Genomic DNA, 17,687 nt, shown 5'->3' with positions numbered 1-17,687 from the left:
AATGGCAGTGTAACGATGACTCAGAAACAGGACAACTAAACAAGCTTGATCATAAACTCCAAGGAATACAGGACACAAGTGGCAATGGAGAGCAAAAGAGTCATAGCAACAATGGTGGGGCCATAGTTGAGAGCCGACCAACATAAACTGGCAGAAGGCAAGCAGAGACAAAGACTTTCAACACTGGAGCCTTGGATCTCTGACCTCTGCAAACAGGTGAGAGAACTTTGAGAAAGGACCAAATTAATTCTAGACTGGAGGATGGAGAGATGGATAGCCATTGTGGAAGAAACAACATTTACAACATGGGTCCACCTGAGGGACTACAGGGCCGCAGTATGGAGCAGCTCATGGAGCAATGGCTTTACAAAATGGTGGCCCCAAAGAGACTTTTCATGTCTTTACTGTTCAGTGAGCGCAGAGGTCCTTGATACTGCCATCGCCCCTGGGGTACTGCTTAGACCTCCGGATTGCCAAGCTATTTAACTAGAGTTCACTATCTAATTCTACAGGCAAAGCTGCTCCTACCCACTTTGAGAACACTAGGGTACTCATTTGCAACAGCACACCCTCAGAGTGCAGCACAAGCATAACTCATATCTGAGAGTGCAGGAGGCTTAAATATATGATGCTATTCTCTGCAAGCCTCAAGGAAGGTAATAGTAGCCCATTTCTATACTGAAGTGAAAACAACTTGGGACTAGACTGAAGCAAGAACTGGAACGTGTGGTTAATAGCAACAGCCACCGTGAGTGCAGACACAGTGTGGTACACAGCAAGGGAGGTGACAACGAGCTCAGGAACTAAGGATACTCAACGTACAGTAGAAAAAGCAGTCATAATTACTGCAGAACATGCTTTTCAGCTAAACACACCACTAACAACACCAATGACCTAGACAAATCATCAACAGCAGAGGACACAGGCTCTGATGTGTCTGTATCAAACTCAAACTAAGAGCATCAGATAACTCCTATGAAAGACAGATGTAATCATATAAGAAGTGACCCAAAATTAGGCGATGACACTTTAGGAAGCCCACTCTCATGGATGGCACTGGAGTCTGTGTGCAGTGTTGCTTGCTGAAGTTGGGTACAAACCGGAGCAGTGTCAGGGTTTGGTGACTGAGGTAGGACAAGCTAGCATGGGCCTTCCCTGTTGAGTGCCATGTCTTTCGTGATGGTATTTTGGCTCAACCAGAAAGAAAACTAGTCACTTTCAACATTACTGTTATTTTTATTTTCTTATATGTTGTGTGCTCTGAACTAAAGTGGGCTGTGATGGGGAAAACATGGTAGGTTTTAATGGTAGAAAGGAGAATCTCACTGACTGCACTGGAAGAGCAAGGGATCAGCCTAGGTGAATTTGCTGACCATCATAATTTGTGTTTCTTGTTACAACTGAGAAGAGGGCAAAGCCACTAAAGTCCTATGTTTCAAGCTTTCAAATGTCTCATAGGAAGAGATGCATAATAAAAACAGAGCCATGTCCTTTTTGCTTTCTAACCGGAGACCCATGTTAAAGTGATGAGGACAAATAACTTCACATGAGGTGAAGGGGCCAGATGTACAACCCAACATATTTGTTATTATGCCGAGAACGTCTTACTACGTGCTAGGTATGGCATCCCATTGAGTGTACTACAAAGATCATTAATCAAGAAGGTCATTAGTTGATGATGATGTACAAATAATGGGAGTTGCTCAAATGTGTATACTTGTATGTGCCAAATGTCACACCTGAGGCCTGCTTGAATGCATTGTTTGTGACACTAGCATATGTATACACACACACACACGATCTGGTGAGGGAGGTCGGGGACTGTAACTGCCTTACGGACATGATAGGTCCTTCCCTTCATTATCCAGAATGATGAACGCTAAGATGCTAATGGAATTTAGAAAATTTGGTATTTGGCGAGAAACCTATTGCTTGGAAAGAAGGAAAATGCTACTTACCAGTATGCATCTGTTCTTGGCATGTAGGGCTGCAGAACCACACACTGTTCCATTAGATCACCATCTGGTGGTGGGCCCGGATGATTACACTTTGTTGTTGTCTTGGAAGAGTCTTTGTCTGCTAGGTGACTCCTCCCTTAGACCGTAATGCGCATGGGCATCGACTCCAACCTCAGATTGTTTCGCCATTGGGCAAATGATGGAGTTGTATCAGTACAGATAAGGATGACCATGTTTTGTGTATCGAAATAAGATAATACTGGAACAGATATAGGTAACCGGGGAGTCGGGTGGGCGTGTGTGGTTCTACAGCCCTACATGCCAAGAACAGATGCATACTGGTAAGTAGCATTTTCCGTTCGAGGCATATGGGCTGCAGACACACACTGTTGCATAGATTGCACAGCAGTTTCTCCCTTAGCAGCGGTCACCCACATCTGTTGCAGTAGTTTGAAATAATGTTTTAAGTACAGCCTGGCCCACACTTGCTTGTTGTTTTGCTTGCACATCTACACAGTAGTGTTTTGTAAATGTGTGCGTAGTAGACCATGTAGCTGCTTTGCAGATATCATCTAATGGTATGTTTCCTAAGAATGCCATAAATGCTCCTAACTTACGGGTAGAACGAGCCCTAGGAGGAATGGATAGCGTGCGTTTTGGTGACAAATTTGAATACACTTAACAATCCATCTAGCAATGCCTGATTTAGAAATAGGATTGCCTTTATGTGGAGGTGAAAAGGACACAAAAAGTTGTTTAGTCTTACAAAAAGTTTTTGTCCTAACGATGTAGTATAGAATTGCTCTTTTTACATCTAATGTGTTAGAGCTCTTTCTGCAAACGTTTGCGGTTGTGGAAAAAATACTGGCAACTCAATTGATATGTTGAGATGGAACGGTGAAATGACCTTTGGCAGAAACTTTGGATTTGTTTTGAGAACCACTTTATTATGATGAAGTTGTATAAATGGTTCTTGAATTATTAATGCCTGGATCTCACTCACTCTTCTTAGTGAGGTAACTGCCACTAAAAAAAACAACTTTCCTTGTAAGAAACTGTAACTCACACTTATGCAATGGTTCAAAGGGTGGACCCATAAGTCTTGTGAGAACAATATTTAAATTCCATACTGGAGAAGGTGGTATTCTGGGAGGAAGTATTCCTTTAAGCCCTTCCATAAACGCTTTGATTGCAGGTACTCTAAACAATGACAAATGTTGTCTGTTTTGGAGATATGCTGCTATAGCAGCAAGATGTAATCTGATTGAGGAATACACTAAATTAGATCTTTGCAGATGTAAGAGATAGCATATGATGTTTTGTATAGAAACATCTAATGGAATAACGTTGTTATTTGTGCAATAGACAACAAATCTTTTCCACTTTGCTGCGTAGCATGCTCTAGTAGTAGGATGTGTTGCCTCCTTAATGACATCCATGCAATCAGGAGGTAAATTCAGATATCCAAACACTAAGACCTCAGGAGCCAGATCGCTAGATTGAGCTGCATTGGGTCTGGATGCATAATCTCTCCATGGTTCTGTGTTAGTAGATGTGGGGAGTGTTTTAGTTTGTGATGTGGTACTACAGAGAGCTGTTTGTAGCGTTGTGCACCATGGTTGTCTGGCCCACGTTGGTGCTATGAGAATCAATGCGAGAGAATGTTGCCGTAGTTTGCGTACCACTAATGGAATTAGTGGGAGAGGTGGAAAAGCGTACGCAAATTTGTTTGACCAGTTCATCCATACCCGCATTGCCTTCGGATAATGGGTGTGGGTATCTGGCGGCGAAGCTTGGGCATTTGTAGTTGCGATGTGTGGCAAACAGATCTATCGCTGGTTGTCCCCACTGTTGAAAAAATGGCGGAAGAACTTGAGGATGAAGCTCCCATTCGTTTATCTGTTGTCTCTGACGACTTAACAGATCTGCTAATTGATTGTGAACTCCTGATAGATGTTCTGCTAACAGAAAAATGTTTTGAGGGATGGCCCATCTCCAAATGCTCTGCGGCAGCCGGGAGAGCTGTAGGAAGTGCGTCCCTCCTTGCTTTTGAATGTAATACATTGCTGTCATATTGTCCGTCCAGACTAGTACAGCTTTGTTTGATATGTAATGTTGGAACGATTTCAGAGCTTGAAAGATTGCTAGTAACTCCAGATAATTTATGTGGAGTACTTTTTGTTTCATTGTCCACGTACCTTGTACTGTGTGACTTTTTAAATGCGCTCCCCATCCAGTGAGAGATGCGTCTGTGGTCAGTATAATTTGTGGAGCAGGTTCTACAAACGGCCGGCCCTTGGAAACGTTTTTGGTGTTCCACCATTGCAGAGAGCGATGCGTCCGGTCGTCTACCACCACCAGATCTGTTATTTCTTGTCGAGCCTGATTCCACTGACCTGCTAAGCATTCTTGTATGGGGCGCATTTGTAGTCTTGCCTATGGTACTATGAAAATGCAAGATGCCATCATTCCTATTAGCTGCATGAACACTCGAGCTTGTAGTGAGTGCTGTGGCTGGAATTTTTTGATGAGTCTGCATAGCTTGTATTCTTACTAAGTTGGGGTACGCTATTGCCTTGGAAGTATCTATTGTGACACCTAGATACTGCTGAGATAGGGACGGTTGTAGATGTGACTTCTTTTGATTCACTGTAAACCCCAAGTTGTGCAGCAGGCAGATTGTCTGATGCGTGGGCTGCACACATTGGTTGTATGACTTGGATTTTATTAACCAGTCGTCGAGATATGGGAATACGTGAATGTTGTCCCTTCTTAAGTGTGCTGCTACTACTGCTAGACACTTTGTGAACACTCGAGATGCTGTTGTTACTCCAAAGAGGAGCACCTTGAATTGGTAGTGCTGACCCTCTAGTACGAACCTTAGGTACTTTCTGTGAGTCTGATGAATGGGAATGTGGAAGTAGGCGTCCTTGAGGTCTAATGTGGCGAGGAAGTCGCCTTTCTCTAGTAACGGCAGAACCTGTTGTAATGTGACCATATGAAAATGGTCTGAATGTATGTACATGTTTAGGGGTCGTAAATCTAGAATTGGTCTGAGAGACCCATCTTTTTTGGGTATGAGAAAATAAAGGGAGTAAACCCCTATGTGCTGATGTACTTTTGGTACAGGTTCTATTGCATTCTTTTGCAGTAGTGATTTCACCTCTTGTCTTAATAGTAAGAGGTGTTCCTGTGACATGGGACGATGTCTTGATGGTATTGTTGGAGGATTGGAAGTGAGCTCCAGGCAATAACCTGACTGAATTATTTGTCTCACCCACCTGTCTGTAGTGATGGAGTTCCAGACAGGTAGGAACTGTCTGGAACTCCATCACTAGTGTGGAATGGTCTGGGGGGATGGAAGGGAAGTCACTGTTTGGGAGTAAAGGCGTTGCGATTGTTGTTGCCTCTGCCTCTGCCCTTATTGTTATTCCCTCTATATCCTCCTCTATAATATCCCTTACTGGACGAGATTTGGTTGGGCAGTTTGTAAGTAGAGGAGGTGTTGTCCGTTTGGAAACCTTTAGAGGCGCCCCTATATGAGGAGCAACGAAAGGAAGGTCTATGGGCTTGTGTTTGTAAAGCTCCCATTGATTTTGCCGTATCTGTATCTTTTTTTCATTTTTTCAAGTGCACTGTCTACATTTGGACCGAAAAGATGTTGTTGGTCAAATGGCTGGTTTAATATACTGGCTTGTACCTCTGGTTTGAACACAGAGATTCGTAGCCATGCATGTCTGCGCAACAGTACCCCTGTATTTACTGCTCTAGATACTGTGTCTGCAGTGTCTAGCACGCATCTTATGGAGGTATTAGTTATAACCTTGCCCTCTTGTATTAAGTGAGCCGCCCTAGCCTTATATTGTTCTGGCAGGTGTTGCATGAGTGACTCTAACTCATCATAATGACCTCTGTCATATCTTGCTAACAGAGCTTGAGTGTTAGCAATCCTCCATATATGGGCAGCTTGTGAGAGTGTGCATTTCCCTGAAGCATCTAAAAGCTTAGATTCGTTGTCAGGGAGTGGAGCATCCCCTGTTGTCTGCGAGTTGGCTCTTTTCCTCACATTTGACACTACCAGTGAGTCTAGTGGCAACTGTCCCTTAATATATGCTGGCTCCGAGGGAGACGCTTTATATTTCTTTTCCAGTTTGGGGTTAATTACCCTGGCCCTGACTGGGTCTTTAAATATTTCTGGTGCGTGTCTAACCACTCCATTAAGTATTGGAAGTGTGGTTGTGGTTTTATGTGACGAGAACATTGTATCCATAAGAAAGTCTACTTCTATTGGATCTGTATGCAAATCTACTCCATGGAAAGTAGCTGCTCTATGGATGAGTTGTGTGAACCAAATGGTGTCATCTGGTGGAGATGGCCTAGACGGGTATGCCTCATCTTGTGGTAGATCTGGTGCATCTGGTGCATTGTAATCTTCCCATGGGTCACCTGATGGCCCAGCCATATTATCTGGGTCATTAATATCATCTATTTGATGATAACTCTCTTGTGAGTATGTATCCCCATAATCCTCATCCTGTGGTATAAGGCTATGTGTGTTAGCTGGCAAATGTACAGGAGAAATATCTGCTGGCATTTCTATTTCTGGTGAAGGAAGTCTTATAGGGGAAGTTTGAACATGCTTCTTTGGAGGATCGGGTGATGGTTTAGGACATTACATCAGGTTGAAAAAGCTCTTCTATTGGTAAATCCTTTTTTGTTTGGAGCAGACAGGTTTAGGCTTCACAGTGTCTATTATCTTTGGAACGGGTCTTGGTTTCGGTTCCGAAGACTTTTCTTGCTTTTTCTTTGGATCTTTGTTTTTTGGATCCAAAGCTTTTGTTGCAGAGTGTTTAGACTCGTCTGCCTTTGGTGCTGAGTGTGTTTCGGTATGGAAACTGCTTTCGGGCCCGCTTTTTTAGTTACCGGAGTCGTTGTTGTTTCGGTAACCTTGGGAACCTCTTTCGGTGCCGAACTTGGTTTCGGAACCTCTTTTGGTGCCAAACTTGGTTTCGGTCCGGTAACTCTCGGTATCGATGGGTGTTTCGTGCCGGTATTGAGTTCGGCTTAAGCACTTTCTGCTTTTCTGGACCGACAGACTGACTCGAGCCAGAGTAGACTGGAGGCTTTTTAATACTCTTCTCTGCCGAGCCTAAAGGCGGGGCGTCGGAAGGTTTCAATCGGTGTGCACCCGGACCCGAAGATGGGGGTGGAAACAGAGCCTGTCCCGGTATGGGGAGGGTGAACAGGGTCGACGCTCTTACTTACGACCTGTTGACCAGCTGGAAGAAGATAGTCCTCTTCGGATCGATCCTCGGCTCCGGAAGCTGAGTCCTCTGCTTCGGAAGCGACGTTTTCTTGCTGTTCTTCGACGTCTACCTCAATTGGCGCCTTGTCTATGATGAGGTCTGGTATCGACGATGAGGACTGCTCCATTGCTCTTCGAGCTCGACGGTCCCGGATTGTTTTCTTGGACCAGAACGAAGCGCAGGCCTCACAGTCTCGACTCTCGTGCTCTGGAGACAAGCATAAGTTGCAAACCTCATGCAGATCAGTGTGGGGAAACTGGTGTCCACACTGAGGGCACTTCTTGAACGGTGTTCTTTCCATGAGCCAAAGGCCCAATGGCGCAGTTGGGCCCAACGGTCCCGACGAGCACTGGAATGGAGAAGTGGATCCTCTCTTCGACGCGGGCGACTGGAATCAGTGTCGAAGACGATATTGATGTTGTAGATTGATTTATGGATTCGAAAACAGATCGGTAACGGGACCGAACGATGAACACATCCGAGCCCGATGGCGGAAAAAAACAATCTGAGGATGGAGTCGATGCCCATGCGCACTACGGTCTAAGGAAGGAGTCACCTAGCAGACAAAGACTCTTCCAAGACAACAACAAAGTGTAATCATCCGGGCCCACCACCAGATGGTGATCTAATGCAACAGTGTGTGGTCTGCAGCCCATATGCCTCGAACAAACCTCTATTTGCTCCCCGGAGTAAGGTCTACACAACAGGCTTGATTTAATTCTGGCTATGCTGCATGTGGCTGAGTTCGTTCAGAGTTACCTAGTGGATTCCATTATGTGGATAAGGACGCCCATGTGCATCACTCCCTAGAGACTGCACCCTACTGCTCTCCCGGACACTACTTTCTGGTGTAGTACTGAGAAATTAAAAAACAAAACTGAGATGGTTTGAATGCTTGAATTAATCTCAGCCACTGGCAATTGCTAGGGCCACATCCCAATCCATTGTTTTGTGCCCACCATGCCACTCCAGTTTCGACCCAGCCATATGCAAATCAGTCTTGACCTTGCTCCCAGGCCCAGTCCTCCGTGAACTGGAAAACAAGAAACCTAGGACCGGTTTGGCCCTTTTTAGGGATCTTCAGTCAGGTATAGCTTACGTGCTCCTGTGCACACTCACTGGAACCACGCTGTACACGGCTGATGAGTCGAATAGCTGGGCAAACCCCATCCTGAGTTGCTTGTCTTCTGGTTAAGGGAGCACCTGGCTTGGCAGTTTGGGTTGGACTTTGCCAATTGGACCAGGATCAAGACTGATTTGCATATAACTGGGTCCAAACTGAGGTGGCATGGTGTGCAAAATAACGGACTGGAAGGCAGACCTGAGTAATTACCATTGGCTGAGTAATTCAAGCATTCCATGCATTTTTTTTTAATATTAAACTTTGTGCCTCATTAGCAGATTTATGCAAACTACAAATTTGTAATGCAGATGAATAGACAGTTCCAGTAACTTATGTCCATACTGGTCTGGCACTTATTGGTATGATTAGGATCATAGTCATGGCTTCCTATCTCATAGGTGTCAGCAAACGCCTCTGACTAGTTGTTCCATGTGTAATTCCCTAGGGAGAACAAGTGTGAAAACCTGGACACCAAGTATAGGTATTTTTCATTTTGGAATACTGGGAACAGGTCTATGGCCAAAGTGTCACCCTTTTGAAATTTTAAGTTGAGAACCTTTCAGGGCTGATTTTCAATTCTTTAATTGCACCTGCTGAGCAGGTCTGCAAAGTTGTTGTATGTACCTGAACACTTCTCTGCCAAGAGGTAAATGCAGAGCTTAACGGACCAATGTGTTAAATCAGTTGCAAAATGTGCGTTCGGGTTGGACAATGTTGTCATTCCTGCTTACGAGAGCAGGTATTGACGGTCATTTTCTCTATTTAAATAAGTACTTTTTTCTCTTGCAAGTGGGCTGGAAAAGCCTTGAGTGCAAGGAACACTATTCTTAGTTCCAACATACTAATGCAAAGGAGTTGTTTACTGTGCTCTCCTTTCCTAAACTGTGAGGTAAGAGAGGTGTGCTCTCACCCCTGATATGAGATCTTCCCAATCCTTTAGGCCCACTGTGATGACCACATTTGTTGGCATGAATAGGGAATAAGTTCTATACGTGAAGCCATCGAAATACAAACAACGTAATCACCTTTCTCACTGTTCAAAAAGGTGGCATTTGGAAAATTAGAATCAGTTTCTAGGTCTGTACTCTTTCTGTGCTGGGGAAGGTTTGGTTCCACCGAACGTTGCGCCCAAACAGATTTGGATCTGAGAGGGTGCAAGATGGGATTTTTGACTTGAACCAGTCAGTGAACCAGGGATACTGTAGTCAGGATGTGGGATAGATATTGCTGGGTTTACTTTCGCTTTTCTAAATGGCTTTCGAGATGAGGGTAAGCTATGTTGACTTTGTGTTTAAAAGAAGTTCTAGTTGTTCTAGTTGGGGATAAGTACTTGAACCCAGCTGTAATTTACACAACATCAATCTGTTTGCTTTATTAATGCATTACAATCTTCAAGGTAACCCTTCCGACTTTCCAAAGCAGAACATGGGGGAAGCGCCTTGCATGGATGACCATCATCCCCTGCTTCACTTCTATGTAGTTCTGGAATTGTAACAGGGGGGTATGGGCTACTAGAATCTTGTGGTTCCTGGGGCATTTGTTGTGAAAGCCGAGTAACTGGCTGAGCTATTTTTGCTTTTCGATATGGTACTGGTGAAATGCAGAGGAAGTAGCATTCTCAAATGTGATTTTCCTATTAAAAGCAGCGGCTCTTGAAGGTGGTAACAGACTGCTTTATTTGGCTGTATATTTGTGCCTAATGACATCCATCTGAGTCTTTGCTTAAATATGGCCTGTGCCTAAATCAATATCCATTTTGTTAAAAATCTGGTTTATCTACTATATTGCGATGCGTACGGGTCAAGAAATGATCCGAAACAAGTTTTGGCTCTTTTTGGGAAGAGGTGACTTTCACAGTGGAGGTTCTGTCAAAGCCAAAGCAGTACCCAAAGTACACCCTTTAGTGACTGGCCTTCCTTCGATGTCAAAGGCATTTTGTTTTAGACCGAAGACCTCCTTGTGTATTAAAGCAAGCTTGTGAAGACCCTCGTGTGACTATATTCTAGACTTGGGAGTGAGTTGGCTTGCACCCTGTTCTACGTGGCATGCGCGCTGGGAGTGTCTTCTTTGTGAGCAATTCTTTTGCTAACCTGAAGCCTCAGTGCTGGAGTAGAATTATAAACTGAACTCTAGTCGACCGAGAACTGTGTCTCCAAATGTCCTCGTCGGCATCAATATCTTCATGTACTCCTAAAGCTATTGCGTCCTGGGTTGTTAACTCCACGAGGCACAGTAAACCCACCTATGATCGCAACAGTTATGTACTGTCCAGTTACACTTAAAATGCTGACAACCCGACCAGTAGTCTTCATTGTGACCTTGGGTAAGCCACACATTACAGACTGGATGCAGATCAGATCATGTCAAGTTTGTGTGATATTTAGAGAAAAATAAATAAGCATTTGCAATGCAATAGCTCTTGCATCTGTGAGAGTTAGAGCTATTGGTGTTGTAAATGACAATGTCTTTTACCCAAGTGTTTTGGGTTGCAGTGGAGTGATTGTGTGTTGTGGAGTGGAATTATGTGGGCTGTATTGGATATGTTAGTTGTAGGATTGTGTGATGTGGAGTGGATTTGTGTAGTGGAATCATGTGGATTGGTGTGCAGTGGATTTATGTGGATAGTAATTATGTGGTATTGAGTTTACTGGAATTATGTGAAGTGAGATTGTGTTTCATGGAATGTAATTATGTGGAATGGTATATGGTGTGGAGTGGTATGTAGTGGAGTTTAATTATTTGGGGTGTTGTTGAATTTTGTGACATGATACGTAATTCTGTGGTGTGGATTTGATGTAAGTGGTGTGTTGGGCAATTGTGGTGCTGAGTTAAATTATGTGGTTTGCTGTTGAAATATGTGGTGTTGAATGGAAATGTGCAGAGCTGAATTGTGTGGCTTGGATGTGTGTAGCACGAGTGAAATTATGCTGATGGGAATTATGTGGCATGGTGTGGAGTGTATTTGTGAGGATTGTGTTACCAAGTAAGTTGATACAACAAAAAAGAATAATGCACAACACCAAGATGTTCTTCATTCAGTGGGTAGCCCAGTCTTCAGGAACACTCGGTATAGCCATATTAGGACTGCTTATAGAGCTATGCACCTATCACCATTGCATGCAAGGATGATGTTCAAAGCGCTGACATTCACCCGCAATGCAACTTGTGGAGGTGCTTCTGAATGCTTACAGATTTCAATAAACATCCGGCAGCCGTGCAGAACCCTGCGCTGGTGTGAAAAACAGTTGCTATACCACCTTTGAATCACATTAGGTCCGGAAGCAAAGCTCCTCACACTGTAAACTGGAAAACAATCACTTATTAGCTAGGCCAGCTGTGTATTACTGAGGACCGAATTGCATTTAGGAAGGTGCTGGATACAAAGCTATTTTGAGCTGTAGCGGTCTTGATTGCCAGCGATATTTGGAGTGCTTTGATGAATGTGAGCCTTGAGCTGTTTGGAAGCAGAAAGATTTTATTGTGTTGCAGTTGCATTTAGATAGCACTTTCCACCCCATTAGGCTCTGATGCCTTTTGTGGGTGGACACTAGCATGCCTCTCCATGCAATTTTTACAATATCAGAGACAGCAGTTAAACCCTAATTTGTCATTCTGTTTATCTTAAGGTTGTTACACAATTACCAACATTTCGCTAAATTTAATGCAGGAGAATATCTCCTCCTTTGTATAGCTCCCTAATTAAAATGAAGCGGCACGCTGACTCCCCAGCGTTATGGGCAAATGCACTCTCCTTATTATAAGCTTCTGAGTATTAGGACCTGTAGTGCAGTTGCAGAAAGTGCATGAGTAGGACGGTCGTGGACGTGCGTATGGGCGGCACAGTTGAACGGCGTGTTTTGGCACATGCCTCCTTGGGAGTAGCTGAAAGAACTACACTTACCCTAACCCCCTACCTGCACCCCTATAGCTCACTACTTTCTCCTGGATCCTGCTCTTCCTGCTTCTCTACAACATTTTTAGGTCTCGCCTGTCGATGCGCATGCGCATCGAGCAAGCGAGACTATGGGGGCTTATCCACTCTTTATCCACTGCAAGGAATCGTGGCGATTCCTTGCAGTGCCCGTGACTTTTAAGCTCAATGCGCATGCGCATTGAGCTTAAAAGCGCGTGCACGTCCGTCTTGTTTTACCCGCTCCGCCCCCTCCCCTTCCCGCTGTGTCGCATTTCTCCTCCCCCCTCCCCTCTCTTCCCTCCGTCTTGTTTGTTTATTTTTTTTTAAATCCCCACTTCCCCCCCTACCCCCCATCAATGCCAACACTGACGCCGTGCTAAAGCCCGCTCTCCCTGCTCCGCCCCCTGCTCCGGCCGAGACGCATTTCTCCTCCCTCCTCCCCCCTCCTGGGTCAGGTTACCCTGCTTTCTCTTTCGCTTTTTTTCAACCACATTCCACCATGGACTGGGACTTGGAGGAAAAAGAACTTCCACTACAGGCACATTCAGAAATATCTTGCCACGTTCTGACGTGTTCCCTATATTCAACAATTTGGAATAACATCTCCACCCAATTCAGAAGAACTCGCCTGAAGTTAAACACCTTTTGGTGGGTGAACTGCAATTGGGTATGCCCCTCCTCAGCAGCGCTTATCCCAAACTTTCTCCTAATCCGGTAAGCATTTTACAAAAGCGAGTGCGCCCGCCAGGCTCTGGAATGTTTTGTGTCCACCGTGCCCATGTTTACAGCCTGCGACCGCCATGATGCTTTTCCCCTTCCCACTGCCTTCTTCGCACTTTAGTGAATGAGCATTTTTCCAAAAATATAAGCAGCCAGATTTCTGACTGGTTTAGGTTAGCAGGGGATCTCGTTCACCACCCTAGGGTTTGAAGAGGGTTGTATGCAAGAGTTAGATTTTTGAATGATGCAAACCTGTTTAATGTGTGCATATCTGTGACGCCTCATTTGAGGCGCGTTGTGATTTTTTTTTTATTCTTGTGCTTGAAGTAAATAAGAGAACATTTCATGGAAATGACACCTGTGTTATCTACTGTAAGCAGAAAACCGGATACCAAGGGAACGGCTGAGCATGAGTGTATAATTAATCATCCTCTCTGCTGCCTCATTCTAGATCTACCTGTATACTGTTGTTTACAGAGGTTGAGAAATTATATTGTCAGATATTATCAGCTCGCTCACGTCCTATATATTTCGCAAGTGGAATTTCAACGTTGTGTTCTCTACGTGAGGAACAATCTGAATTTGGATTCCATGTTTTTCAAATTTCTTTGAAACTTTTATGACTTCAGAGGGTGATTGAAATATCACGCCCCTCTAGCATAAAATATAGGTACATCTTTATATCCATTACCTCGTTTGTGATTGAAGGAGGTTTTTGGACACACCTTTGTTTAATCATGTGTATATTTAAAAGTATTTAGTGCAGTTTTATACTGTAGCATGGCCGATCATGTGTTTGCAATTTGGCAGGGAAAACCTTTTTTTCTGTAAGGTCTTACTGCTGAGCTTGATGGTACGTCTTGCAGCTCAGAAACCCACTCACCCTCACCCTCACTCACCCTCAACCCCTCACCCTCAACCCCTCACCCTCAACCCCTCACTCACCCTCACTCTCACTCATCCTCAACCCCTCACCCTCACTCACCCTCACCCCCTCACCCTCACTCACTCACCCTCAACCCCTCACCCTCAACCCCTCACTCACCCTCACTCTCACTCATCCTCACTCAACCACCCTCAACCTCACTCACCCTCAACCCCTCACCCTCAACCCCTCACCCTCACTCACCCACCCTCAACCCCTCACCCTCAAACCCTCACCCTCACTCACCCACCCTCAACCCCTCACCCTCACTCACTCACCCTCAACCCCTCACCCTCACTCACTCACCCTCAACCCCTCCCCCTCGACCCCTCCCCCTCAACCCCTCACCCTCACTCACCCTCAACCCCTCACTCACCCTCAACCCCTCACTCACCCTCAACCCCTCACCCTCAACCCCTCACTCACCCTCACTCTCACTCATCCTCACTCACCCTCAACCCCTCACCCTCACTCACCCTCAACCCCTCACCCTCACTCACTCACCCTCAACCCCTCACCCTCAACCCCTCACCCTCAACCCCTCACTCACCCTCACTCTCACTCATCCTCACTCAACCACCCTCAACCTCACTCACCCTCAACCCCTCACCCTCAACCCCTCACCCTCACTCACTCACCCTCAAACCCTCACCCTCAAACCCTCACCCTCACTCACCCACCCTCAACCCCTCACCCTCACTCACTCACCCTCAACCCCTCACTCTCACTCACTCACCCTCACTCACCCTCAACCCCTCCCCCTCGACCCCTCCCCCTCAACCCCTCACCCTCACCCTCACTCACCCTCACTCACCCTCAACCCCTCACTCTCACTCATCCTCACTCACCCTCAACCCCTCACCCTCACTCACCCTCAACCCCTCACCCTCACTCACTCACCCTCAACCCCTCACTCACCCTCACTCTCACTCACCCTCACTCAGCCTCAACTACTCCCCCTCACCCTCACTCACCCAAAACCCCTCACTCACCCTCAACACCTCACTCACCCTCACCCTCACTCACCCTCACCCTCACTCACCCTCAACACCTCACCCTCAACCCCTCACCCTCACTCACCCTCACTCACCCTCACTCACCCTCACCCTCAACCCCTCACCCTCACTCACCCTCACTCACCCTCACCCTCACTCACCCTCACTCACACTCACCCTCACCCTCACACAGTGCAATAGTTCTCAGACCATTTCAGTTAGAGCTTTTAGAAATGTTTATGGCTTTTTTTATTTGTAATACTTTAGCATTGGCTACAGGAAACAAAAATGCTAAACATTTACAAAAAAAACCCATAAACAATTCTAAAAGCACTAACTCTAATGGTGCGAGACCTATTGCATTTCCAATGCTTGTTAAATAAGCCAACTGTCTGCCACTCCAGTGCCGCTATTTGGGCGTCACAGATTGGTGGATTGGAGGCTGACGTAGCTCAAGTGGGTGGAGCTGAGCTGCCCTCAGAGAAAGGCAGTGTACTGCCGTAACGGAAAAGGAAGTCGCTTCATTAGTAACGAAGCACAAGTACAACGTCAAGAACAGAATCTTGTTCAAATTTTAACAAACAAATATTCAATAGGAATTGGTGGTGGGTGTGGGGGGGGGGGTGTGAAAGACCGAAGCTGAACAGCACCAAAGAGCAAGCATGAACGAAATAATAAACAAGAAGGAGTACAATAAGGATGCTGCTGCTACAGCCCGAGGAGAGGGAGCAGGCGTGGGCAAGGGCGAGCTCATGAGCCTAAACAACCGAAAAGAAAAAAAAGGTGCTCGCAAAGTAATAAATAACATGCAGAGTTAGAGTATATGTAAAAGGGCAGTCCTCATGGGACTTTACAGAAGTAGAAAAGAAGAGACTACTGAGCATATTAATCAAAGAAAAGAAGCCATTTGCGTAGGACAGTAAATTAGAAAGATGGACGGTGCCTAAAGCCTACATTCTAGATACCATTAAATATAATGGGGTTACCCTGTGTCCCTCAGAACCTGGGTATACAGTTATGAGCTATAAACATAATCTAGATACAGCATACATTGATGAGACGGTGCATGCACTTCCTAGGCGAGTCCTAAATTTATATTGTCCATTGCCTGCTCCAAGAATCATTATCTCATGGCCGGGACAGTGAGTAACAAGATTCTCCACCCCCCCCCCCCCCCCTCCAACCTCCCCCCCCCCCCCCCTCCCCTCAACGGGCACGGATACTAGAGCTCTTTGCATCTCGCGTGTTGCTGGAGTGGAATATTTTTCCACACCGCAGTCTGTCTTTAACTTTGTCAGGAAACATTCTTCAGTTTGATATGAATGTGATAAACGCTCAGTACAGAATTAATTTATACCAATTGTATTTATTTCTTGAATCATTTTGGCACAAAGCTAATGTGCCAAAATGAATAAAGAAATAAAAAACATTAGTATAAATTAATTCTGTACTGAGCCTTAATCACATTCATATTAAACTGAAGAATAATGGTTCCTGTCAAAGTAAAAGTCTGACGGGGTCTTTTGTGCAGTTTTTGGAGTTTCCGTTTCCTGTCGACCTCTTCTCACCAGACCAGGGGATCCTTATTTTTGGCAGTATTCTTCCATACCATTCCCTACTCATCGCATAACATCTAGCTCAAGTTGTGAGGCAGTCTAGGATACGGAGTGAAAAGTTTAGCTCCGAACCAGATGCCGGAAAATAATCATAAACTGGAATGTTTATGCTGATGCATCGTGGGTTTCGGCAACATGAATGATTATTCTCTAAATAGAAAATCCCGTCTAGAACAAAACAAGCTGTAATACTCACAGCCCAACACTAGGTGGCAGCGAATGCAAAGTATGTGATCAACAACAAAACATGCTGCAAATTAGTTATGTACAATAACAGATGACACATCTTTCACATTTCAGTGTATAGTGCAAAATGTTTTGGCCATCGGTCAAAACATTCAGAATGGGAATTTATGCATATACCATCAAATGGAAGAATTCCATCGGAAACAATCATGCACTTTATTTTGTTTAACCACACAAAGAATGTTCCTGGGGCTCAAACCCAGAGTTCCAGGGCACAAGTCCTGAAAAAAAGAAGTGGGGGGGACTAACCAAATTAATCAACATGCAAGTGGAATCACGGGCGCGTGACATCACTCAGCGCTTACATCAAGGAGCGTGACATCAAGGCGTGTGAGGCGCGTGACATCACAGCGGGTGGGATCATAGGAAATGGCATCACAAGAAGTGACATCAGATCTTAAGCCCTCACATATATGTTTAGCAGGTCTAGCATGAGTAAATTTGAGCACATTTCGAGTATACTTGCAAACCCTCCTGATTTAGGCTAAAAGATTGACATTTTTGTAAGCTTCACAGAAACCATTGCCTTTTGTCAGCGTAAAGCTTCCTCTTGTGCTTTACAAGAGAAAATAGTGATATATAAAATATTACAACGCCTCTTCAGGGGTAGTATGCACTATATAAGTGCTATTTATTTTGTGCAAATACTGGGAAAGATCAACACATCTGACATTCACACAGTGCATGCGGATGTATGACGTTACAACGCATACTTTTACCACGCATGCCTTTACAACGCGGTTTTTACAACACAAACCTTTACAACGTATAGCGCTTTGGGGTGCTGGATAGTGAAAAGTTTAATTTACTATTCCAACTCCAGTCCCCGTGGACACTAGGGAAGGTGTTGGATAGTAAATTAAACTTATTCCCTATCCTAGAGCG

At 44.9% G+C, this 17,687-nt stretch overlaps 1 protein-coding gene across 2 annotated transcripts in view; it reads right to left on the bottom strand.

The window, feature by feature from the left end:
• Window positions 1-17,687, bottom strand: part of ATG9B (autophagy related 9B) — a 336,653-nt gene that overhangs the window by 87,395 nt on the left and 231,571 nt on the right. The gene's annotated exons all lie outside the window — the stretch shown is intronic.

This window comes from Lissotriton vulgaris, chromosome 10 (genome assembly GCF_964263255.1).
Source record: "Lissotriton vulgaris chromosome 10, aLisVul1.2, whole genome shotgun sequence".
NCBI lineage: Eukaryota > Metazoa > Chordata > Amphibia > Caudata > Salamandridae > Lissotriton > Lissotriton vulgaris.
The sequence above is the reverse complement of the archived record's forward strand: the minus strand, read 5'-3'. Positions and strand labels throughout refer to the sequence as shown.